The sequence below is a fragment of the Aulostomus chinensis genome, chromosome 6, assembly GCF_037954235.1.
Source record: "Aulostomus chinensis isolate RoL2024-O1b breed Wild chromosome 6, RoL_Achi_v1.0, whole genome shotgun sequence".
In the NCBI taxonomy this organism is placed as follows: domain Eukaryota; kingdom Metazoa; phylum Chordata; class Actinopteri; order Syngnathiformes; family Aulostomidae; genus Aulostomus; species Aulostomus chinensis.
Window position 1 is genome coordinate 9945757 of NC_141325.1, and position 25141 is coordinate 9970897.

The 25141-nt window shown below is 40.1% G+C and overlaps 1 long non-coding RNA gene across 1 annotated transcript; it reads right to left on the reverse strand.

Annotated features, from left to right (window-relative positions):
• Nucleotides 1-806: 806 nt before the first annotated feature.
• On the reverse strand, nt 807-20572 carry LOC147260018 (uncharacterized). The gene is made up of 3 exons (XR_015116268.1): nt 20519-20572; nt 9625-9686; nt 807-909 (listed from the first exon to the last, which is right to left on the reverse strand). It is a non-coding gene; the product is annotated as an uncharacterized LOC147260018 (long non-coding RNA).
• Nucleotides 20573-25141: the final 4569 nt, after the last annotated feature.

Here is a 25141-nt window from a genome sequence, read left to right on the forward strand (position 1 = left end):
TTTTTTTTTAATTTAGAAAGAAAAGAATGATGATCCAGGCTGATTATGAAACATTACAGTTGAAATTTACCACCATATATCTTCATATACGTGATGAGACATGAATCATTTCCCGGGCAAAGCAAAGCTGGGAGGAACTTATCTTTTTTTTTCTTCTTCTTCTTCTTCTTCTTCTTCTTCTTCTTCTTTTGCTTCGACAGGCCTCACTGATGATGATCAGGTTATCAGTGCATGGCGTGTTTGAGATCCCGCAGCAAACAGATATTGAACCAAACACACCTTCTGCAAAAAAAAAGAAAGAAAAAAAATCCATCTCAGGTGGAAAGCAGAGGGAGGTGGGCAATTTTTGGTCTAAAATTACACATCACATGTATGATAGGCTTTGTTATCAAGGTTTTTATCTGACACTCCCCATCTCGCTTTCCTCTCCCTGGGTGCTGCAGCCCACCCCTCTCTACTAACCTATCTATATATATTTCTGATTGCTACACCCAGTGTGTGTGAGAACAGAAACTACAATTGAAGGAAGAGAGCTCGACAGAGAAAAAAAAAATAAAACGACAAGATATTCCCATCAGTAACTCGCTTGAATTGACATCAACATGTAGTTCATGTCTAATGACTCATAAGGTAGAACGCTGCACATATAAATAGACCACATGCAGCATGGCTCCACATTACACCACCCTGTAATGGTTCTCATCTATCAGACAACTCAAATCCACTTACAGCAGATAAAAAGATAAACACTGAGACGATAAACAAGGAAGGGAAGCAACTTTCAGGAAGAAGCCCCCAAACGAGACCTGCATACTTCACAAGATGGGTGGCTACTTGGCTTCACTGTCATGGCAACATATCAAGCCGAGGCATCGGGGGGGCAGTAGGAGTGGCGGGTGGGCAGGCGGGCTGGGAGAGGACAGACGGGGACACGAGACAGCATGACAATTTAGAGCCGACACCTGTGGCATACAAACACAAACTGGTGAAGTGACCTGAGATGCTGGAGGGTGGCAGTTGCACTCTCAAGCAATCCCTGAACAATTCTAAAGAGAAACTTTATTTAGCACAGACGACCAGCGCGGTATTTCAAATGTTTGCTCATAGACCTTCTCCAGTGAAGCCTCTGTAATGAACGCCTGCAATTAACCTAATAATTATTTGTAGTAACCTATGATGATGTGTGTGAACGAATCCTTGAGGTAGGAAATATCTATGCGCTAAATTCTACATAATTCATTCACATGCAAGAGGGTTCAAGATTACTTTGATTCATTTCCAAGAAGTCAGACTTAGCAATCTTCCATGCAGGGCCTTGTGCTTTTTACTACCACAGAGAGCAAAAATAAAATACATAAATCAAGAAACTGCTACGTTGTGAATAAATAAATAAGGCAATAACAAGTACATAATAATTAATAATGCAACAGATAAGCAGTTAAATATCATTATCACATATTTCTGTAAATAGAAAGACAAATCTTCTGATTTCAGCTGTATTACATCATATGGTCAAGTAAACTAGCATGAGATGCTGAACAGTTGGAGTCACATTACAACCCTTTCCAGTCTTCTCACGTCTCTCATAAAAATTGTATGTTTTGTGTGTTACAAGTCATTTATCAATAATTGTAATGTGTAACACAAGCAGCATCACAACATTCATTCGATTAAATCACTTTAAAAAAAGGACTTCTCTCATTTCTTGAGCATAATCACACGACTGATATCAGTTCAATTTCGAGATCTGAATATTCATCTGATCCAGGTGATGTAGTGATACTGAGACTGATTGAAAGAAAAGGTGATCAGCAATTATTATGGTGACTGATTAAATATTCCCTGGGTTCACTTTCTCAGATATGACGATAAGATAGAAAATTAAACTTCATATCTTTTGGGCTATTGTGGTTGTAATTACTCTTATTTAATGTCATTATCTCGATTCAGTTTGAGCTTTTATTTCGATAAATAAGGTTGTTTTTCCGTGATTATTTCACCTTATTATCTCATGAGAACAAAAGACTGTTTTTTTATTTGATAATGAGGGAAAATAATGTGTTTTCTCAAGATAATGAGATGATTAAATTGCTATCGTGAGAAAACTGTCATTTCAATTTTATCAAATTTGACTTATTTCTTCTTGATAGTCGTTCTCAGCCTCCGTGTATTTAGTCTGATAAAAACTGCTGTTTCTAGCGCTGTCAATATTTCCGTTCAGTATTTCCTGACAAAACTTGAAATAATCAGATTAACCAACAACAAAACTATCATTTAATGATAAATCAAATCAGGTCCTTGAAAAAAACAAACTGAGAAAATATTTATTTACCTAAATTAAAATTTCAACTTAACTAAATCATCAGTGCGTAATTACTGAATGACTAAGCTGATGAAAGCTTTGATGGAGCCAAGAAATCCACAGCAAGTCATAAAAAGTTTGAAATGTCTAGAGAAAATTGAGCTGGGAGGAGCGAGTCATAAAAATCTTTTATCTCTCCGTGCCACGGGTTTCCCCTCTCCATCTCCATTTGCTCTGTGGCGCATCAGTGACATCAGTGCTCTCCAAATGCTTTTGGGGAAATGAATCTCATACCTGTGACCTGTAGGTGAAACTCTGACTTGGTGATGGCCCCAGAGAGGCCTGTGGAGAATGTGATGTGAACCGCTGAGCAGGGTGAAGTAGATTTCTCTCTCTGTGAAAGACCTTTAGAGTAATTACGCTTTGGCGCTGCTATAGGATTAATAAACAGATGACCATTTTTGAACCATGTAATCTCACAGGTTTGGTTCATAGGACTGCACTAATCCTACTCACTATGGGATGTTTAAATGCGAGATACGTAGGTGGTTGCTGACGCAGGAGCCTCCAACACAGCAACAGAGGAGTGAGGAATTACATAAAGTATATACCACAAGCAGGGATTATAGGTTGTATTGCTCCTGTTCCAATGCCCTCTGGCCTAAAACTGAAAGAAAACAGAATATAAATGGTGGGTGGTAGTTGGTCCTGTGATATACAGGCATTTACTTTGAATAATAGATTAAAAAGAGTGAAGTGCAAATGCAAATGTCCAGTGTTCACAGGTGTATCAGCCCTCAATGGTGAAAAAAGAGGCATTAAGCTGCTCTTTGCCAAGTAAAAAAAGTATTAAAATTATAATTTTTATCCTAAAGGTCAATATTTAATTGACATTTAATTATAATGTTTTTTTTTTTTTTTCCATTCCACTGCCTCTTTGAAATTGATAGTCTAAATACCAACCAGTTTCCACGTTAAACTGAAATTTTATGGGTTTAAATGTCACAGAACTTTGCAAAAAAAAAACAAAAAAACAAATAGTATTAAAAAACAATTACAACAAACACCTCATTGTGTCAGAGGTAAGATGAGGCAGAAGGGCGGATTTATTTTCTCTCTTACACGTTTAAATAGATCAATCAAATCCATGTCTATCAATAATTTGGTTTTACTGTGAGCTGAACAGTTCTTTCCTCTCTGCGCCACTTTGACCACATGGGTGGGTCAAAGGCTGGGGTGTTTCTCTCTTCAGCAGACCGCCCTATAGTATATTAAAGTGAAAACCCACCTGACACCATCCATGGTTTTAATGACACCCCCACGCACACAAAAACACACACACACACACACACACACACACAGACTCACTCGACTGACACTCATCAAGAAAAACTCATCAACCCAAATAACAAGCATGAGGATAACGGCAACAATTTCACAGACATGCGGGAAGCGTGTAAGAGTTAATGGAGATGCGGAAAAGCCAACCGTTTGTCGGATTGTATTTCCATCCAGCTTTGCTGTGTCGCCTATCCAGAATAACAATCTATCTATACATCATCTCCAGTCTGTGTTTGTGTCCATCCAAAGGCTCCTCTAACCAGTCCACAGCAGGAGCGCTGCAGGTCGGTGTGACGCCACAGGCAGTTTATGTGTGTGGTGTCAGATCTCACATTCAAAGAAGCACTGGACCGCTGAGCAGAATACAAGTCTGTCAGCCTTGTACTTGAGGCCAACTGAGCTGAAAGTACATCTTCAGATGTAATGTGTTTTTGCCTTTGTGTACATACTGCGAGCTGTTCTCCAGGTGCCTCATTTCCATTTGTTGTTCAGCTTCATCCTTTGTTTCACTGAAGTTTGAGCCCTCTGTAAATGAATCCCTTTTTTTTGTTTTGCGATCGAATGAAATGTGCTTGCAAGAAAACCAACATTAAAACGACACAAACAACCAATTACGGATGAATAACACATTTCGAGCTAAACTAAATAGCCTGGTTTGCTTGCATATCAAACGCAGAGCCCTTTTAGCACAGATGGAAATCGCAGCGGTGCACTGAGGTGAAGTGTTTCATTCTATAATCTTTAGAACTATAAAGATAAATACCTGTGAAAAATAATCTCTTATTGCAGTCTGTTTAAGTAGTTCAGTGTAAAATACTATCACCACTTGACTTCTCACTGATTTTGAGGTGTTATTGGACTCTTTGAGTTAGGTGATTAAGTCATGTTGTACCAGGGATGAAGAGCTGTTTAAAGTGCGCAAAATACAAATGTAAACTTGTACAAAGTTAGAGAATAGTTGATGGATCCAGCTGCTCTCCTGTGGAATCATCTTCTACTCCCAGTCTGAGAAAGAAACCCTCTCTACATTTAAGAGTAGTTGAGTTAAAATTTCCCTTTTGATGGCGCTCACAGGTATGGCTGGCTCAGGTTAGCCCCTAGCTATGCTGCTATAGGCACAGACTGCTGCTAAGGGAATTTCCCATGATGCAGTTGATGAGTTCGTCTTTCCTTTTTTTTTGTTTTGTTCTCCTTCCGTACATTCATATCCAATAAATGGGTGTTTCTAACTTGGCTTCCTCCCTGGAGTCTCTGCACCTCACTTTTGCCCTTGGAAGGACTGTTGCTATGACCACTATGGCTTCTATTTTTAGTATTAGCATTAGCATAATTAGCATCAGAGTCATTAGATTTGTATTCATAGTAGTATCGTTACAAGATTAGTATTTTGACAGTTGGTAATGTTATTTTTGATGGCATTATCATTTCAATTATTGTTATTGTGTGTTGATGTGTATCTAAGGCTCCCCGTCTCTCTATCTCTCTGTGTACTTGTCTATCTGCCTGCATCTCCCCCTCTCTTCCTGTCACTTTCTCTCTCCGTCTTTCTGTCTGTCTCTCCTGCCTCTGTCCCTGAACACTTCATCAATTTTAATAGTCTCGTTCCAGATCAACTCTACTCTTGTCCTTTTCTAATTTCAGAATTTTCTCCCTTTAAGTTCGGAGGCTACTGACACACGCCGAGGGTTTCTTAGCCTGTCGACTGCAGCAAACAAGGCAGTGATACATCAGGTGTTATTACAGGCAATGCTCTCAGAGGAGGAGAACTGCCATGCTTTTATGAAATTATTCATGAACAGTTTTTATAAATGCCATAATGTTCTCTTTCTTTTACTCTTATCAGCCTGACATTTCTCCATGATCTTTTCTTACCAGGGACAACCTTCACCTTACCTCCGTTTTAACATTTGCATGCACTGAAATTACTCTCTCTCTCTCAAAACACACACACACACACACACACACACACACACACAGTCCCTTTGAGATCATTAAATCCTGAGCGTGGCCCTTATCGTATGTGGGCTCTGACACAAGCTGAGCGCATTATGAAGAACATGGTACAGTTCTTTAATTCCGCTGCCCCGGGGCTTCCCTACATGGATATTAATGAAACACCAACAATAACACAGAAGTCAGTACAGATAAAAGATATCAAGTCCTAAGAAAAGTTTGGACACCATCAAGTAGGTGCCCTGTAGATATTTACTATTTTTTGGGGTTAGAATTCTTTCAAATGTTAGATTCTTGGCTGGCAGAAGGTGATTTATAATGCCACATGCTCAGAATCCTTTACACCCTTGCAGTTCTCCAGGTTCATACCCAGCTACAATCTCTGGACTATACCTCCCTGTTATCCTGTAATAAACCTTACAACTGTCATCATTTATGACCTTGCCATTTGTCATCACATGAGCTGTTATTACCCATACTAGAAAATCTATAGTACATCTGCACCACCCTGTGAGCTTCAGTTTTTGCAAGATATGGCTTTTTTTGACACAAAAATCCGAAGATATCAAAACCCTCTTAAATTATTCCATGAGTTTCATTCCAATTGCTGTAGAAGCCTCACTGCAGCGGGCATCAGTGTGCAATATATCACACTTTCCACATCTGTCTGCAGCACACAGCTATAATACAATGATCTGAAATAATCCACACCTGCTGTAAATTAAATGTTCAACAAGGTCAGTTTTGTACTGTAGCTACTGCTCCTTCCTTTAAATTGTCTGTCATGTGACGGATCAAATTATGATTACGTTATGATTAATTTCACCTGACCAGTTAAGGGTCGGGCAAAGGCATCTAACTGTTGACTGGCGTCCTTGAGTGAGCTCCACATGGCCCACATGAAAATACAAACAGTCCTGGCCAGACAACCATTTGAATTTGGAACCTGTAGACTGTAAAACATTGGGCTGGAACTGTGCCGTGCACTAATTGGTGATAGGGCTTTCAATTTAGATTTCTGGATACTGCTTACATCCATTTGACATCACTAGCATTATTCTTCAAATGTCACAGCACCCATATAAGTCTAGAGACCATGATTTAGAGTTCTCATACCAGAAATGGAAAAAGAATAGTTTGTTATTGTCTTCAAAACAAAAATGATAGAAACGGTTAAAATCGCCTCCAGATTTTGATAAATTCAGGTGACTGAACATGTTTAGGAAAGTATAGATCATAGTTATGATGAAAATAAGACCATTTACTGTGCTGAAAGGCAACATCTAAACAGTCACTGGCGTATTCGCCATTGGATTTACGTGCTGCCAGGCATGGAGAAGTTCAAGCATGTTTTTTTCCCTTCACGATCTCATTTATATTTAGACTATTCAACAAACACGTAGGTGACAGGATATGAACTGGGACTATTCAGACTGGGAAGCATCCACCCTGAGCTCATTGTCTGGCAGGTTTTACATTGCTGCACTAAAATTCATCACTTTCGGGCTTTTTTTGGATGAAGAAAAGTCTCGACTCCTGTTAGTAATAATAATAATACATTACAGACTTAGGCGGTCCTCAGTTGTAAGCCGGTAAATCAGCAGTTCGAGATTAGGTTGTACTGTATGTGTCCCGAAACTGAAATCAATGCTGTCAATAATTCTCAGTCTGTGTCACAATGCATGCATTTCCAATGTACTCTATACATTTTACATACATGCTGAAGTATTGTGTTTCTGAAAAACTCTTAGGGGAGCCGAAAGGCAATTCAATTTTTCATGCTGAACTTTGCTGAAGATCAGCATCTCTTGGCTATAATGGAATTGCATCTCCACAGACTATAAATTATTTCTGATAGTTTTCAGCTCCCTTGATATCAAATTTCCAGCATAGGTCTTAAGAGAGCAACACTGCAATCAATTTTCTAATGTTTGAGTGAAAATGTCACCAACGTTCGATGTTCATTTACCCAAAGGCCCTTGCGTTATAGTCGAAGCTCATTATAATGTGTATGTGTTAAAACTACTGGATGTTACTCTCATGTCTCAACTGTCTTCCCCAGAAATAAAAGCATTTTCCTCACTTCCTCTAGGTGTCAATGAAATGCCATGATTTACATCACTCATAAACATTTAAGATTTTCACTTTCACACTCAACATTTTTGTTGTCCAGTGTTGTTTTAATCTGTCTCACTGTACTGGAAATACAGTTTGAACTGATTGGGACAAGAGCCGAAGTTACCTGGACAAAAACAAGTTGTACAAGTGATTCTATATACTAAAGCACACATGGAAGCATTGTGACTTTGAAAAAGTAACACCATTCTTCATGTCCAGCACATTTGGTAAAGCCCATAATTCATACAGTATTTTCACCTCTTCTTTTTACTCTCATTATAAAAGAAACCTGAGCGTAAGTGGGCGAACATACATTTTGGCCAGAAAAAAACAACAACAACACACAATCTCCTTGGGTGAGCTTGTAACGCATTTTTCATTTCTTCTGATATATTTACCAAATATAGGAAATGATGCTGTCAACTTTCCATCCTGGTCAATGGTTATATCACACATTGAATGACAATGTCTGCCTGGGGCCCCTGGAGGAGAACGGTTATTGCCTGAAGCTGCTTGTCCTGTCTGAATAAGGTGAACTAGATCCCCTTCTCCACCTGTCTGATAAATGGCTTTGGCCCAATTCCCTCGCTTTGCTTTTTCATGTTGTCGCCTGTCTTTGATGTCACTAGATAATTGCTCCTTTTAGAACTCGGAAAGGGCCACTCAATGCTCGTGGGATTGAGGAGTATCCATGGTGACAATCTTTGTTATTCCACATTGAAAACAACTGCTTATTGTACCCAGTAAAAGGAAAATGCTTTGGAGTGGAGAAACAACACATCCGGGACAGTGGAGAGAGAGGAAGAGATGGAGAAAGGCTGACAGGAATTAAACAGACAGAAATTGAGAGGGAGAGACGAAGAGATGAGAGGCAAACGAGAAGGAACGTATTTTAAACGGTGGGGCTACAGACAGACAGACTGGTGTATTTTTCAGGGAAAGAAAATAGAACTGATGGAAAAACAAATGCAGATGATTTTCCTTTTCCCCCATCACAACAATGTGAGTGAAATATATATATATATATATATATATATATATATATATATATATATACAGTATATTATGAAAAATATATAATATGCCATTTTTGTGCCATGTACTGCCTTTAGTGAACCCTGCTTTTTCCTGATGTAATATTATTATTATTATATTATTATTATTATTATTATTATTATTATTGTTGTTGTTGTTGTTACAACAACAACAACAACAATAATGAATACACTCGCAATTTGAATGACTCCAGCACAACCATTTGTAAGGCTGTCACTCAGCTGTAGACCCCTCTTTTCCTGTATTAGACTTGATGACTGAGCTAAACTCCACTATACGTCAATGCACTTTGAATTACAATCCTCTTCACACTCCATTGCTACAATGAAATTGGCCATCTCACATTTTGCAGTTATTACCATTGGATATTGCCAAATGCAATTATGGGAGAAAATGCATGGCTCCCAGCTACAATTTGACTTTGACTGGCTGCAATATGAACTTTATTGTATCTCAAAGGTGATGAAAGTAAGATTGGAATATTCATGCATTTTATTGGTTTAGGAAGCACATAGCCTCAAGTGGAACACATGCCCATAATTCTCTCTGCTAGGGTTGAAAACTGCTGTATGTAACATGATATTGTAAAACTTTACTTATTCACTTCCCTTTTCTGGAGAGATGGAATGGTTTGATATAATATTATACACCTGTAATGCAAATTCTGTGAGGTAGAAGATGAGTTATTGAATAACTGTTGGATACAGTCAAGAGCTTGTTCAGATTTAGGAGTCACCTTTTGAAGGGTTGGATCATTGCGCTCTCTCTCTCTCTCTCTCTGTCTCTCACTCTCTCCAACCATGTTCTTCATGTCTCTTGTTATGTATGCTGAACCATTACCAAGCAGCACTTACTTGAGCTGATCCTCAAAGATATCTCTTGGGCTCAAGGCAGCAATCACTTCTCTGCACTGCATCTTAACGAAAAGAGGAGACAATATGACGGGAAGGCGTCAAGGCAAGAAATTGTGGGGAAATTATTGTGGGACAGGCGATAGAGTTAGTCATGTGACACCTGAGTGGCTAATCATCCTCCCTTAGACTCAGGAGCAGATGCACTAACGTGGTGAAATGAACACGCAGTCCCTGCAAGTCACTGCTTGCGTATGTCACTGTGACGTCCTCTGGCCCTCAGCCTCACCTCCTCAAGCTGTATACATGAAGTGGTCTTTCTAGGTCTGAACATTTGGGAGGGGTTTATGCAGCCCTGGTTACGCCCATTTTGGTGACATCTGGAAACTGCTTACCAGGGTACAGATTCTTTTAAATGATTCTGTATCTTTACCCAGTTATCAGAACAACCGTAGTCATCGTAGTCACACGAAGTCTGCGAGTCTTTCTGCGAGCTAGATTCGCAGGAACTTTTATTTGTCAGAATATATATCATGTTCAAGTATCCTTTTGCCTTTCCCTGCTCCATCCAGGTACGCACATTCCACAAGTATAGCCTCAGGCGAGGGGAGCAGCAGCAAAGCAACATGCCAGGTGAACCTCCCTGCTCCTTTCATGCACGTACATGGAAATATTGGCTGGAGGAGCAAGATGTGAAACAAACAGACAGAAATGACAAAGCTGTGAGAGTCCAGTGATCTGTGCACGTGCTAAATTGAGGTATGGTTTGTAAGCCAATAATAAGTATAATTTATTTGAATCAGCAGATCAAAGGGTACTCATAGCTTTTTGAGAATGGCTTGTGCCTCAGGCTGAAGGTAATATTCATGAGCATCAGCCATCGGTGGCTACGGGCTGATACAAAGTACTGATGCGAGAGTTACTGCATGGATACTGCAGTTGTTGCTGCCCCAATACGGAAAGAATGAGTAGCAGTCAGGGGGAGATTACATAATTGGTGAGAGACGCAGCTACGCTCGGAACATGAGTTTCACTTCCACTCTGCAATCTAAGAATAAAAAGAAGAGTTAGTTCCAGAAAGAAAGATTGGGGTTCTTTTCATTTTTATCTGATATTGAGTCACCATGGTGACCTAAACAAATGTGTAATCTGCTTTTACCAGTGGGACAGTGACACGTCATTGCCATCTGTTTTGTCTCCTTTAAAGCCATTTAAATGGGGGTAAAAGGATGGCGTTCCACGTACAGTAGGTTGTTGGTGGATAGATCCAAACAGCTCAGATGGAATTGAATACCTGCAATAACGGAGGTAATAATTATCCTTAATGGAGCGAGGCTGTATTTAGCAAGATTCAAAATCGTGAACTGTAATGGCACACCAGGGGTATATTAACAAGCAAAGTAGCCTGAAAGAAAGTGGCACCAAAGGAGTTGCAGTTAAGAACAGAATCATATATTTTTCATTAGCTAAGCCAGCTGATCACACATAGTGAGCGGGAAAGAAAACATAGGTTTGCAAGGTCACATTTATACTTTGAATGTGTCAAAAGTGTCGCATCAGGCTGGATAGTTCTGCCTCTGGACACAGGTGGAGACATTTCAGCAATGAGACACAGAATCAGCAGTTTTATCCTGAACGTGAGCAGCACGAAAACGAAAGCTACCCAAAGCTGAGGGCCTCACTCGCTCGGCATCGTTCAGGGGTCAGCAGGGTGAGCAAGAAAAGCACAGAAGACAGCGAAAAGGAAAATCAGATAAAATTAGTAATTAAGTGGGGAGAAAAAAATATTCCGACAAGGGGCAGAGAAAACTAGGGACAAGACTAAAAGGAGATAGGAGAGAATAAGTGAAAGAAAAAAGTCCTGTGTATTAGCTTTATTGATTATTCGAGTTGTCTGTGAGAAGTGATCCATTTATTTCACTTACTGCCTCTATCCATTATTCCAATAACTTGTCACAGCTGCTCATCCCGGCCTCCAATTACCCTTAAACAATCAATCAATTAAGTTACATAAAGATCATAAATAATTAATTACTGGACAATATATAAAAGCCGTTGACCGCAGCTTTACATCAAAAGAAGCTTATCAAAGAAGATGTGCGGGGCACATAATGATATTCACAATAGATAATCAGTCAGGGAGCTTGTGTGCATAATTCATATTTTTGTCAAACAGCACATCTTATCTTCTGTGGCTTTTCTCCTTTTCTGCCTCTTGTGTTATAAAGCAAAAGACACTGAGAGGTTATAAGAGGCAACTTGTATTCCCTGAGAATCACTCTTGAGATTTATGAAGGGAGTTGGAGATAAATGTGGCGGTAGTAATGATGAACAGTACGTCACAGTTTTGATATACTGTAAGAACCATTTTTTTCTGTCCTCTCAACAAACACACACACACACACACACACACACACACACACACACACACACCTACACAACTTATAATAATAATTCTTGGCATGCCAGTATATCAAGTATGAGGCTGATTTTACTGTATAGTTGATGAGATGTTGTCAGCTTAGTGTCTTACGGATAAACATATTAGCAACGGCATGAACTGGCTTTTACCCAAAGCGCTCAATAAGATGTCACGCGCACTTTTTAATTTCATATATTTATTTATTTTGCACTGCAGGGCATCACAGTTCATGTAAATGTATGGACAGTAACTGTGTTTTTTTATTATCAAGAAATTTTAAGTAGAAAAGTCAGAGAAAAAGGAAGACGGGGAGCAAATAAACACCTTTTATTTTAAAGAAAATTGTCAAGTCTATTCACCTTTTTATAATATGATACTTCAAAATGTGCATGTCCATTTACACACATTCCATTAACAATCCAATTGTACACATGTAACACACAGAAAAGTACCCATGAACAGAGAACCGTCCCATGAATTATTTGGTTCCCTGAAGATGGGCTGTGACAAACATGAGTTCACATACTCACAACAGTCAGTTGCTTGTCAAGTCTGCAGCTCATACGGTCAATTCTGTAGGGGAAAACTGCAAATAACAGGCCAAATGGTGTCTAAAGGATGAAAAAAGTTCACATCTCTAGTTTTCCCTGCAGCTGGTAGCCTGTGGACATTAAACTAAAATGGCATTGGTGAAGATGTCACCCAAAGAACAGTTGGCAGTGACAATAAGCAGTTCAGCGAGGAATGGACTGAAAAATATACATACATCCTCATGCATACGTCAAAGATGCTTCTGCTGCTTCCATTCAGAAAGTGAAGCTCATCTTCTTCCACTCTCAGGGATCAATTACAGTCACAAGAACAAACTCAGAGAGCGCAAACATCCACTAAGACCAATAGCCCATTTCTCTAAAGGTGCAGATCCTCAGCTGAGACCATATATATATATATATATATATATATATATATATACTACAATATATATAATAGCCCTGCTGCAGATGCAGACTTATTATATTTCTACCCTCATTAAGAAGAGTGGTCTTGATAAATGCCCTCTGTTTTAGGGTTTGACATTAATTCCGATTAATATTCTGGTCACACAACTCATAAAGGGGTTTTCTGAGTTAATATCTGACAAATGTGAAACCAACTTTTGACATCATGACTGAATGCAATAGAATGCCGAAGCCAAACACTGCAGTCTTATATACCCTGCTGGCTCATCAGTAAGAGCAAAATAATGTTTTAGACTTTTTTCGCAGTTGTAATTTACTGGTCTTGCCAAAAGCGTTTTGTTGTTTTCCTCTTCAGAATTAACCAGCTGTGATACTTTTTTTCCATTTCTCATTAAATGTGCTTGTGAACCTCTTCTCCACGCTTCTTTCATCCCCTCCACGTGGTAATTGACAGCTTCACTTGTGTTTGTCTGCTCTCTCTTCCCATCCACTACTGTTTTTCCTCCACAGGCCTTTTAATTCATGAAAATAGCACCACTACAATGTCTCATTCTGTTTTTGTAAATTTAAGCCCACTTTTGTTACTGTAGCTTGTCTTTTTCTTGTCAGTGAATCCAGCTTAGATAGGACATGCTGGTGACAGATGCATCCATGGCACCGTGTTGCTGTTGTTTTTATATGCACTTGAACTATGCACTGGCTGTTTCATCACAACACTCTGCAGACAACAGGAAGTATCAATCATTAGAATACCAGCATTATAACTCAAACTGATGTGTGTGTGGTTGTATGTGTGTGTGTGTGTGTCCACATCTGTTTTCCGTAGAGCACACACACCCACTCACTTTAAACAAAGTCCTGTCTCAGCAGTTCATCCCATGTGAATCTTTGGAGGATATTTGGGGCCAGTTTAGAAGTAAGCATAATTATAATGGCATACAGAATTTGCACGGACTGCAAACTTTTACCGGTACATTTCTCCTGAGGCTGGCATAAATTATCAAAATAATACATATATATATATATATATATATATATATATATATATATATATATATATATATATATATATATATAGTATCCAATCTCATTCTATATACTGTACAGCTTCTTCATATTTGACTGTTGGGTATATTTCTTATATGCTCATGTACTTTTTTATCCTAGAGGTTAATAATCTCAGTTGATTGTTGTGATTGCATTTTGATGCAAAGATTTTAAAGGTACAGATGTTAAAGGGTCCATGTGTAATATATGAATATTAGTTTAGGTCATTACTAAAAATGATCTACAGAGTTTGATAAATGACAGTTTTGACATTGTGTCAAGTACATCTGTGTATTGTTTGCACACATGTATTGGAGTAAGTATGTTAACTAAATTGGTCCATGCTGTCTTACAATACCAGTTTGTTCCACAAGAGGCGATAGTGACTCACTGTAGCGGCCACTCAGCTCTCAGTCACACGAGAGGCAAGAAGTAGCTCGGCTAAACTTTTATCAGTTATTTTCGAGGTGTTGTTTGAACATTAAATCTGGGCTCTCCGAACTAGGAGGTTTAAAATCCGTACCCACTGTTAGATCTAGTCGCATCGCACACTTAAGGATAATCTTCAAAGATGTCCTCCACTCTCATCTCAAACGTGCCCACACTCGAAGATTTGAAAATAATGGCCCATCACACACTACAGGGTCTCACTAAGCTTATCATGCTAGAAGCAGCGGTGTACCGCGTCACATGATCTCCCTCTGACAGGATCTCCAGGGGAAACAGGTGTAGACAAAGCGGAGACTAACGCAATGCAAAAAGGTGTTGAAGTAAAACTAAAGGTCCAAGGTCACTGTCACCTTAACCGCAATATCTCTGTAATGCATCCAGTAAAGTTCTTCAAATGTGCTGGGACTCAAAGATGAGCTGAAAACATTTAGGTGATCAAAGGTCAAGGTTATTGAGGCAGGCCCTGATTGCGGGGGCGTATACCCACAATGCGGTATTTCTAGTTTTACAGTTAAAACCTACGCACATTTCCCATCCATTAGTAGAGCCTAATGCTGGTTTTCAAAATTCAATCACAGTCCAGAGTCAATGAATAATCCTGTATTCAGAAGCGTCTCCTCTGCTCATGACTTCTGTCCCTGTCTGTCTATCTCAATGTGTATCTCTATCAACAACATTTAAAGGGTCTCTTAACATTCAAGTCGAGAGGTCACCTGACAGGCTCTGGAGCTCAGAGAAATGGAACATGAGCAAAAGGTCAAGGATTTTTGCCAGCCAGACAGCAAGTGGGTGCTACTCTTCTCTGACCTGTTTTTCTTTCCTGTTGATTTTAAGTGGCAAGTCTATGAAATGAGCAAGTGGAGAGAAAACAGAAGAGTTGGCTGGAGAATAGTCAAAGAGGGGCAAAAAAGAGAGGACGAGGGGGAAGAGGACAAGGTGCAAAGTAGAAAATTTAAAAAAATGTTGATGCAGCAATCCATTCGGAATACTTGATTGTTGCACGGACTCGGCTGAAACAGAGCGGCAAATGCCAAATCATTTTGCTTTTAAATCATTTCAGTCAGCAGCCCACTGCGGTTTGGGACTCGGGCGGTTTAGGGCAAGAATTTATTATTTGGAGAATATATTGATCAGCTTCCCTGTGGAGGTTTTTTCCACAATTTCCTCACGGAGACCTTGTGGCAGACTTACACTGTAAATGTAATCACATCACAATATCTTTACAAATGTGTTTTATATATCTATATATACAGTATACGTGTGTGCGTGTGTGTGTACATTTATAATGGATGGCCCTAATATGTGTCAAATGCACACAAACCGCCATGCATGGCTACCCACAGCGCTGCTCACTCTGGTATGTCCTCTTTCTCTCTGTTAAATGGTGTGGTCAACCCTCTGGCTGCACATGTTTCTAATTGGCCTCCTTTAGAGGCTCAGTTTGCGGATGATGAAGTGTCAGCAAGCTCTTATGTTTTAGATATGTGGAGCTGCAGCTGGGCTGTGTCACACACTAATGGACAGACTTTGCCACAGGGACCACTGCATGCTGCCCACTATAATCAGCCAACTCTCTCTCTCACACACACACGCACACACACACACATCAGAAGCCGTAAAAATACACAAATACATGTACAAAATGTGAGCATGCAGTATATACAGTAACTACACACCGTTGCTATACATACTCATACACACGGTTTGTTTACCAAGGCCCTGCAATAATAGGCTTATAAAGACCCTGAGGATGGCCGTAGGGTGTTCCAGAGAGTGCCGGTTACCTAGCCTTGCATAAACCCTGACCCTCAGGTGAGGAGAAAAAACTGAGTTTTTGGATAAAAGTGAGAATGTTCATTAATGCTCGGTTAAGCTTGTGCGAGGAGAATGTAAAAACACATCAGCATTAGCTCTGACTCCACAATTTACCTTCGAAATAAAAGGCAGAACCTGTGTTTTTAATGCAAGTGAGGGAAAAAGAGAGCCTGAGTCTGAGTTTGGAAAGGAATTGGTTCAATTAGGTAGTTGAAAAAGTTTTACCATGACAAATGGTTTAAGTTAGCTGTCTTTCAGGAACTGACAAACCAGAGTTTCCCCACGTCTCAAGATAAATGGAGATCATTTAAACACACTCCTGAGAATCTGCCTCTTCTCAACACGGTCAGCCAAGCTTGTAGTTTTCACACACACATATGCAAGTCAAAATATGCAACTGTGTATGGGAACATGTAATGTATGTATTCCATGCATGATAGAGACCACAGACAAACACACACACTTCATCTCCTTTGGCGTAGCCTTGAGCCCGGACTCTGATTATCTCTCCTCATACTCCATGCTGAAGATTTCTGCCTTCGGTTATAAATAAGAGAATTGCACACGCCTCTGTGCCATTAGCCCGAGGCCGACGCTAATCAAAACTAACTCGCTGTTTTTCATTTCTTAACATATAAATGCCGGTGGTCTGTTCCCTGCACTGTTGCTGCTTCCATTAGCCGACCTATCCAATAGAGAGCAGGAAGTTAAACGCGCATGAATGTATCATAAATATTCTGACTCACACGGATGAAATGTTGACAAAGGATAAAGCAATTGTTCTTAAACTTTTCCGTGTAACTCTTTGAAATCATTTTACAGGCAAGAAGCCTGTCAGCTTCTAAACATTTTTGCCACAATTTGTGTTATTACGCAACAACCTTGGAACTGAAATTCAAAGTAGACATTTGAAATATTTCACAGAATTTATTCAAAATCCATTTTTCGTGTTAGCAAGTCCTTCACCGAGCGTCATCCTCCTCTTCCACCGCGGGCAACTGCAATCAGTCAATCACAAGTGTATTGAAAGTAATATTGCAGTAGCAAAACACATTGAAATATAAATGAACTGCAGTTCACAGAATGGACACTTCAATGTTTAATTTTTATTTCATATTTGTATTTTATTTTTAAACACATTTTAGAAACACAACAAACTAACCACCTTGTCAATCAAATGATGAGTGAGTAAGTCATATTTCATAACTGGGGGGGAGGGGGGTGTATTTTAGACCTGATAATATTCTGCTGTATATAAAAATGACCTTAATTCACTTCAAATGAACTAACCAGCTGCTTTAGCCAGGGTGGTTGCAGACTTCTAATTCCGATGTGTTAGGGTTTGTAGACTGAACCCAATAGCACAACACAAGACAAAAGATGAGATTGCCTAACTGGCGAGGGTTTAATACTTCAGTGTTCCCTTTACGGAACAAAAACTCAAAACGGTTCCTTTGGGGTCTGAACTCAAACAGCACTAACCAAAATAAGGGGATTGACACCAAGGAACGCTATAGGACAGCGAAGACTGAGGGAACTAGCGAAGACTGAGGAAACTAGTCTGTGTTCTTCAGGACAAACTCGCATCTGAGGACTGGGAGGCCAACAAATTTATACTAGCCAGAGGGAGCTGATTAGATGCAGGTGAGTAACGAGCGGATGAGCTGCAGGTGTGTCATGACGTGCGCTTCGCCCGCCCTTGTTGCCGGTTACGCAACTCCGCAGCGGCGCGCTCAGATGTATCGGGGGGGCCGAACGGCAGACCGAACCGCAACACGATGTACGATACATGACCTCCTCTTTGCGCCTCACCTCATCAGGGTTTTAGTTCATCTGAGCTGCTATTTACAATTTTATTGCCCTCTAAATATTTGACACAGAAGAAGTATTTTTAATCTTTAATATCTACGAGTCTTGAGGTTTGAACAGCAGTGACCCGTGAGCTGCTCTCTCACATGCACTGACATCACTTCATTATGACAAATACATCTTCTGCCAGTATCAGTTGTCTTCTTGGCAATTACAACGTGACTGACAGCAACCACAGAGGGCACAGAGGACACCAAACAGCAGGAATGTAGATGGAGTTTTTGTTTGTTTGTTTGTTTTTTACTGATGGCACACACACACACACACACACACTGCCAAAAAGCATGCAAACTGATTTAAAGTAACAGACACATAGAAAGTGTTCACATCAAATGTTGACCCTAAATCAAACCCTGACATGTTAAATTATTTATTCTGAAACAGAAAACACATTTACAGGACAGGCAGAAAGATGCTGCAGAAAAAAAAAATGGCATTGCAAGAGTTGGCAGGAGATGATTCAGACACAGAAGGGGGGCTTTTTGGTTTGTTGGAGTTCATTTTAAGGCAATAAATCTTACTCTTGGCAACACATTTCGTTTGCTGACAGGCACGGGAAATGATGCAATAAGCCAAGTGATGTTTCCTCTCCAAGATCTCTCACTCGCTTTGTTTCTCGCTCTCTGACTCTGACTCAGTCTCGCTACACCATCAACAAGGTGCCAGAGGCAGTAAAGCCCAAATTAAAAACCTTGTTGACTTCATTTTGTATGAGAAACACAGCCTGCCATTGGGGGAAACACATTCACTGACAGGATTTATTCTGTTACATTTGACTAAGAACTTGAGACTCTGGGAGATAATTAGGGAAATATTGAATTACTGGACCAAAATTGCTTTAAAAAAAAAAGTTTATATGGGTATGTGTGTGTGTGCGTGTGTGTATATATATATATATATATATAGAGGGAGAGAGAGAGAGACAGAGAGAGAAAACATAAACATATATATAGTTGTACAGTAAATATATATAATATATTGCAGTTATGTTGACAGATTTTTTTTCTCATTTCAATATCATCCAACTGTCTAAAATTCTACTGTATTTTAAATTGCATTAGTGTTTTTTTCTTGCACGCTTACTGTCTCTGTCACACTTCAGCCCCTTTCAGTGTTTGTGCTCCACGTAATGTTAATTCAATGATGATGGATGAAGTCACAACGATTCAGCCACACAAGTGTGATTGTCATTTTAATCTAAGTGCTGCAAAATTGGCAATTATTGTGAGGCATTAAATGCATATGCATAGGCTGGATTTCAATCATTTCGGGGTCCTCTTTTAAAAAAAAAAGAATCGTTCTACATGTGGCATCTTTTAGACGTGTTCTGAATTTTTCTTTGTGCGTGTCAGGTGTTAATTGGAGAACGGCAGCTTCCATTAATCACACTGATAAGAAGGTCTAAGACGTAAGTGACATTATATAAGCAGAGTTTGTAATAACAAGTCATAATGTACCAGCCCATGTCAGCGACTCCGTGGAAATACCATTAACACCTATGGTTACATCCAATTCACCATGAGAGTTCACCAAATGTAAATTTATCACCGTTATCAGGCTAATTAGTCCCAGTCCAGAGTCTGATAAATCTTTATATCAGCCAATTAAGCTCATCTTAACTTACTGATTCTTAACTTGAGGCAGGCAGGGAAGGCCCTCCAGGGAAAACCCTTCAGGCAAGGAAATTTGAGTGTGAGCTGCAGGCAGGGCCACCTTTTATGGCCAGGGGGGATCCCCCATGCCCCACCAAGACGCTCATATTCAGAAAGACTTCACTTCTTGAACTGTGGTAAATATTAGTGCATATATCCCAATCTAATGACCCAACAACTGCTTAGTAGGTGACCACTCTCTCCTCCCTTTAGAGAAAAGCACCTTGCTGCACTGGCCTGCAGGTTATTTAGCAGGCCAAGTCTCCAGGGCTTCATCCAGTGCTCTTGAGGGCAGGGTATAAGCCTGAAGGCGGGCAAAAACTGACTCCTGACTGTACTAGATGTGTGTTTAAAGGTGCACTCACACTCAACCTGATTGCCTTGTAATTTTCTGATGCCTGACAGTTCCTCCTCTACAGTACCCTACTGGCCTGCACTCATATTGCTCATGTCAAAGGTGCACTCACTGTAACACACTGCACGGTTAGCATAGGCTAACGTTACTCAGTGCTCAATGGGGTCTTTTGTTCACCTTAGCATTATCAGATCCAAAATCCTATTCAAAACTGTATGCTCTCTGCTAGTATTATGACAGAATATTAAGGTAACACCCTTGGAATTTATCCTCTTCATCCTTTGATATGCAGGATTATGTTATGTCCATGTTCTCTGCCCATACTCACCTGCACCATCTTGAAGCCGCCTCCTTCATTCGTGCAAGTGTCAGGAAAGTGACCTGATTACACGGACGACAGGGCAACACATTTCTGTTTGCTTGAATGGTGATCTCATTAACTTCTAACTGTCTTGGCTTTCTTTTCCAAAGCAACAAGCAAACACCCTCATAAATAGCTCCTCCTTGGGTTCTTCATTGGTGCCGGTTGCTAAATGACTCCGTAACGCCAAACCTCAGGGCCTCTCTTGTTTCTTACTTTGCAGGACTTTTGCTGACTCTTGATATTGGGCCACCAGCTGCTCCTTTAGGCAAGGCAAGGCAAGGCAATTTTATTTGTAGAGCCCGTTTTCACCAACAGTTTGTCTCAAAGGGCTTTACATGGCATCATAACAACATCCTCTGCCCTTAGACCCTCACATCGACTGAGGAAAAACTCCATAGAAAACCCTTTTAACAGGGAATAATCTGAGAAACCTCAGGGTGAGCAACAGAGGAGGGATCCCTCACCCAGGACGGACAGACGTGCAGTAGATGTTGTTACAGACAAGAAAAAAGTTTACAATACAACATGTGGGAAACATGGAAATGTTAATAACAGTTGAAGAAGGAAGCTTTTGGAAGGGGAGGCAGGGAGAGCAAGCCAGCTTGATGGGGGACTGGATGGCAGACTGGTTCATGGAAGGGGAGCGCGGGCCGGTGTAATAGTAGGGGTTAAAAGGGGGGGGTGGGGTGATGCAGGCGGCGGTTGGAGCTCTGGTGGATCTGTGGAAACAGAGAGACTGCGAGACACCAAAGCCAAACTACAAAGTGCAACAAGTAATGGTAATGACAGTTCCAAAAATGTGCGGGGAGGAGAGGAGGAGAGAGGGGGAGGGGAGAGGAGGGGGGGAGGGCCCATGTCAAAGTAGCCATGAGCTTGGTATTACGGTCCTGTGATGCAGCCTCTTTAGTATGAGTATGAGTATGAGTGAGTATTTGCGCTGTGTATCCAGTCATGTCAGGATGTATTCACACAAACTGGAGCATGCTAGCAAGGGGGCTAAACCCCATGAATGCTTGAGGTTTAGTCACTGCCCAGTTCTTGCCCAGCTAGCTACTACCACGACATGTGTGAGGTTCCAAACTAGAGGAGCTGCAAGCTGAATGCTTGATAATAAAAAAATTAATTCTGTTGAAGTTTTATCATGGTTTGTTTAAAATTTTGATTTTAACTTGTTTGTCCATTTTTCCCACTCTGTCCAACTTTGTCTAACACTTTTGGAATCTGTGTTTTTAGTTCAGAGGATGAATCATAGATGGCATATTCGATCCATCCATCCATGAGAACAAATGAGCTATGTAGCACTTGTGAGTCCTTTTCCTTTATGTTTGTGGTCAGAGAGAATGTTTCTTCATATTTCTCTGAGAGTTTGAAGAGATTTGCAGGATGTATTTCATCATCAACTCGCTCTGTTGTGTCAGGTCCGGACGTCACACTGTTGCTCAAATCTCGATTACCTGCATCAATACGATCCGCAAGACTGGCGAGTGTTCACGCGTTAAAACCTTCCTTCAGCCAACAACAAATGATGTAACCCAGATCAACAACAAAACTAAAACACTGCCTGATACACTCACTCTTCACACTGGTATTTTGTGGCGTAAATACAAACTGTTTCCCTCCATAGAAAGTGACCTTGTATTTGAAGTCATTTTGAGGTAAACTGTGTTTTTGTTTTCATTTATTTATATTTCTTGTTTTCTTTTTCAGTGTTTTTGAAAAGTTAAGCATCATTGAAATGAGCAAGTGTTGGTTTAGAGCAAATAAAGAGGTTTTGAAAACTCAAATTTTCTCTGTCTCTCTCTCTCTCTCTCTCACACACACACACCATGCTTTGTCTCTCTTTTTCCTTTCTCTCACACAGAATCTCTCTTTCACACATAGCCTAGTGATGCTCTTGTGAGCACACACACACACACACACACACACACACACACACACACACACACACACACACACACACACACTCCAAACTGCAAAGGGTTTGCTGCCTCTGGGCAAACTGAGTGGGATTTGTTTTGTTTGGAGTTGCCTTTGTTTACACACGATGCCACACACTGTGTTTGATGTGTGTGTCACACACTTAGTGTATGTGTGTGACACAGTTAGTATTTGTGTCAAACAGTTAGTGTTTGGTAGTTCAGCTCATCCATTCTGTATCTATCCACAAAGTTTATCCCATTAAAGCTTTTTTTTCTAAATAAAATCACTGAGTGATCCTTTGGGAGGAGAAAAAGAAGAGGAGCGAGGCAGAACCGAGTGTTCGTCAATAGTAGTAGAGGCTTCCAAGGAGTTCATTAAAGTTAAAAAACGGAGGTGAAGTGTTTCTCTCTGGCTGTAAAACTTTGAGGAGAGGGCGCCGGAGAGAGACCCTTCATCTCTGTTAGGCTCTTGAATTATTTGTTGAAGTATAAAGTGGCAGGAAGCATTAGACACTGTTTACTCTTGCTGTCTGTCTGTTGTTTGCTGCTATCCTTGAAGACGCGATGCCTCCTCTCAATCACATTTAGGAAGTTTTGTGTGTGTGTGTGTGTGTGTGTGTGCGTGTGTGCGTGTGTGAGCTCCACATACATTCTAATATCCATCAACATTCTGACAACGCTGTGAAGCAGCACCCTTATGGTAAAAAAAATGACCATGACTGATAACAACCCAAACTCTCATTTATCTGTGTCAAGAAGAGTTTTGTGGTGTGCTTTCCTCCTCCTCTCTCTCTCTCGCGCTCTCTCTCTCTCTCTCTCTCTGCAGCTCTGGCAAAGTGAGAGAGCCTGCGGTATAAGGCGGGCTGTGGGCCGTGAGATCCTTGGAAAAAAAAAAACGACTGTTCAAAAAAAGATCCTGATGTGGGGGCGGGGTGGGGTTGCAGGAAGAGCCAATTTCCATTTTTACCACTCTCTCATTTTCATCCCATGCACTCCATTTGTTAATAATTGTTTTGTTTTTTTGTTGTTTTTATTTTACAGTTTGCCCCTGCTTCAGTTTCTGCTCTTGCTGTACTGTAAATTTCTCTCAGTCACTCACAGATTCACCCACCTCAGGGACCAGCACTACCCGATAGGATGTTCCCTCATTGATTCTTGTTCAGGTTTTCAGTGTGAATGCGGCCGTTTTAATATTTTTCAGGCATAGAACAAGTGAGATTATTCTGCAGCATTTGTTTTAATTCAGATTTTTTTACAGAACATGAAAAAGCCTGTCTGGGCGGCCAAAACCTCCACACAACACCGAATATTTACTCTCAATAATGGTCGGAATCTACTCCCCAGGTCCCTCACCTTGGTGGCATGCTTGGAAGGAATAGATGAGGTTAGACAAGAAACAAATGAAATAAAATTGTGTGAGGATCAGTGCAACGGAGGCATTTGAGTCACACCATGCGGCAATTTTTAACCAGTGACTCTTCATACTGGAAGTCTCACTCCTCATGCAATCACCTGCCTTTTTACAGTTTCTTCTATTGCTGGGACTTCCTGTAAATGAAGTTATAATAGCTACACTTGTATACTTTCTCAGGATATTCAATTTAGATTATATTTGATCAAAAAAATATCTCAAGCTCCAAAAACACCAGTGTAGGGGAAAATACTCATGCAGCATTTTTAAAAATTTTTTGGTAAGATTAGGATTAAAACTCTGCCAGGTCTGATTTATTCCACTTGGCTCACAGTACATTTTATACAAAATGTCCTTGTTGTGCCTACGTATCTTTCCAGTTTACAGTGTTTTATAGTTTTAAAGCCTTTAGCTACATTAATTTTCAGTCAAAATCAGTGAATAGAAACCTTTTCTGTTCACCAAGTCTTCTGATTAACTAAAATCCACTACAGTTTGACAAAAAAATACAAGTTACTTCAAAGATAACTTCAAATACAAAAGTATGAGCAATCAATATTATTATGTAGAATCTATGTTTTGAGTTTCTGCAGGATCATTTCAACTCAGTGGTTCAAACGGCATTGATAATGGCGATGTGGGACTGCAGATTACAAGAGATTGTAAATTGAGAGACAAAGCCAGGTTAAGCTATGCTAATAAAGGCATTTGGTTTTTAAAGTGTCACTTCAAAGAAGTGCAAAAACCGCTGGGAAGAATCACGTCCAGTCCTGATCACCGACCCCCTCAGTAATTTAAATGTCCAAGTGAATATCTGGCGCCCATCTGAATCCTAAATTAATGCTCTCACATATCACGATCCTAGGGAGTTTAAAGAAATATATGAAGTTACACATGTGCACTTCCTCTTTTGACAGCTGCTTTTATCCAAAGCGAACTTACAAGTGAGGAACAACATGTTCTTTGTTCTTGTCATCAGCAGTCAGCATGACTGCATGCAAATTAAGTATTTGATGAAAAGTTAAACTGGTGGATGAAGGCAGCACGCAACTGAAATAAAATGTCATATTCTGTCTAAAAACTTAGACAGGAACAGAGATTTGGATTTATTTTTCATCTTTTGCAGTATTAAAGCATTTGTTCTGCAGTCAGACAAGTGGGCGTTTGGTGTTCCTCTGTTGTGGACCAATCATTTTTGTCTGCCTCACACCTGTGTGCCTCTCTGATGGTGAACGGCGAATAGTAGCCCTGTCACAT